This window comes from Mus caroli, chromosome 13 (assembly GCF_900094665.2).
Source record: "Mus caroli chromosome 13, CAROLI_EIJ_v1.1, whole genome shotgun sequence".
Taxonomy (NCBI): domain Eukaryota; kingdom Metazoa; phylum Chordata; class Mammalia; order Rodentia; family Muridae; genus Mus; species Mus caroli.
In genome coordinates, this window is record NC_034582.1 from 37687218 (window position 1) to 37689671 (window position 2454).

Sequence of the window (2454 nt, forward strand, 5' to 3'; positions counted from 1 at the left end):
GGATGGGACTAACTTGCTCATCTTTTCTCTTGAGAGCTCAGGACCCTGGTATGTTGAGGAAGTATTGTTTGAGTAGAGCTATACAATTTCCTCCAATATGCCTATGTGTTCAAGTCTTGGGCACCAGCCCTGGACCAGGCTAATACTGGGGACTTGTAGAATCTTTAGGAGGCTGGGACTCATGAGAGAAAGTTAGGTGATTGGGGAATGCCCTTAAAGGAGATATTGAGACCCAGAGGCTTGATGCTTCTGTCTTTTCACTACTTAGCTGTTATGAAGTGAACAAGCTCCATCTGCTACCTGCCCCAAGGCACTGCGTGGCTATCACCTCAAAGTTACAGGATCATGAAACTATGGACTGAAACCTTTGAACTCAGGAGTCAAAATAAACCTTTCTCCCTTTTAACTTGGCTGACTCCAGTATAGTGTGTCACAGTCACAGAACGCTGGCTGAAACAAAGACATTAAGTTATATATGATTTCGTGACTTAACATATGAGAAAAATATTTGAAGCTGATGAACAGGTCATTACCTCTTAACTACCCCAGCAAGCACAGCCAGTTTCTAATTGAAAACGAGCTTTGTGGAAGCCTAGTCCTTCACTCCCGAACAACATGGGACAGTCATGGAGAGATCAAAACCAAACTTCCAAGTCAAGTGTGATAACAATGTATACCCAATAATCCCACCATTTTGGATGCAGAGGCGGGATGATTATGGTTTTAAAGCTAGTCTCAGCCACTCATAGGAGCCTGCCTCAAAAAAAACAAAAAACAAAAAAACAAAAAACAAAAAAAAAAAACAAAAAAAACCAAAAACTTTTTTATATCCTAGCTTTTTTTTTAAATTGAATTCATGTTTAATAATTACAGGCACCGTGCCCCCCCTTTCCCCTGCCCAGGCAGCAGCAGGGGTGGTGCAGGGGCTGGGGCATATGCCCCCAGCAGCGAGGACGGCAGTCCCAAGAGTGATTTCAGAAAATATAAAAGGACCCTAGAGGCAGGCGGTAGTGCCCCTCCGCCCTGCAAAGACACACCAAATTTCAAGACTTTATATATATCTCTGTGCCCTGGGGGGGAGGAGAGAGACACTTGGCAGCATCCTGGAAGGGGGGGCCCAGGCAGCCCCAAGCCATCCTGCCTCATCAGCCACTTTATTAGCTCAAGACACATCGCACTACAGGCACCCACTGCCACTGCCGCCACTGCTGCCGCCGCCCCCCTGCAGTCCAGGCGGCTGGCTGGCTGGGCCATCCACGTGTCCATGGCTCCAAGTCCCCTGCCCCACCTGCCATCAGTTGTGATCAGACTCCTCGTCCTCAGCCTCACGAAGCCAATTGAAGAATGCTGTGACAGATTTAAGGGCCACACCTTTGCCCTGCTGTTCAGCAGGGTCCTTGCTGCTCTCCCAGCTGTAGAAGGCGTCTTCCTTCACCACGTCCTCATCATATAGAGCATCAAAGAACATCCGAAGTAGGTTGGCAGGCTGTTCTAAAGTCACTACAAGGGCCTGGAGAGCATAGAGTGCTTGTAGCTCCTTCTGCTCGTCACACAGGTATTTCTGCAGCAGTCTTGCTCGCACTTTCAACACTTGAACATCCACTCGGAGAGGAGTCTCAAAGATAATTGCAGAATAACAGACAGTTGTCATGAGGGCTCGGACTAATGTATTGGATGCTATCTGCTGCTCATTCAGGTTGGCGTCTATCCAGTCGAACACACGCTGATTACTGCCGCCGTCCTTCAGCAGCTTCTCTAGCTGCCTACGAAGCTCCTCAAAGGCAAGTGCCCTCTGGCCAGGAGCTTCAGATTCTTCTCCCAAAGTATATTCCACCTTCTTTTTAGTCACAAATGAGCCAACGTCTTGGCCCTCTGCTAGAAATTCCCTCCAGGTCAGCCCAGCCTCTTGCCACAGCATCCCCACCTTTTTGGGACCCATGCTCTTGCATAAGAGACCCAGGATCTCCAGCAATAAAGCAGCAGCCTTGCCCATGGGTCTCAGAGGCTTCGTAATTTCCCTGAAGAGCTCTCCCATGGGCACCCCATCTTCCTGGAGAATAGGTGTTATCAGTTCTGCCAGGTAAAGCAGAACTGATTAAAAAAAAAACAAACAAACAAACAAAAAAACTTTTTTATATCCTAGCTTTTTTTAAAAGAACTTTTTCTATTTATTGAAAATAGATTTTTCTTATATAACATATATTGATCACACTTTCCCCTCCTTCTATTCCTCCCAGTTCCTCCCCACCTCCTCTCCTATCTGGATCCAGCCCTCCACCCCTGTTTCAGTCATTAGAAAATAAGCAGGTTTCTAACGGATAATTTAAAGGATAATAATAAAATAAGAAAAGATGGAACAAAAGTAATATATTAGAATAGGACAGAACAAAGAGGTGAAAAAGAGACCCAGAAACAGTATAAGAAACAGATAGAGACACAGAGACCCACTTATTC

General features: G+C 46.1%; 1 pseudogene; it reads right to left on the reverse strand.

Annotated features, from left to right (window-relative positions):
• Window positions 1-1031: 1031 nt before the first annotated feature.
• Window positions 1032-2081, reverse strand: LOC110308507 (annotated as a pseudogene).
• Window positions 2082-2454: the final 373 nt, after the last annotated feature.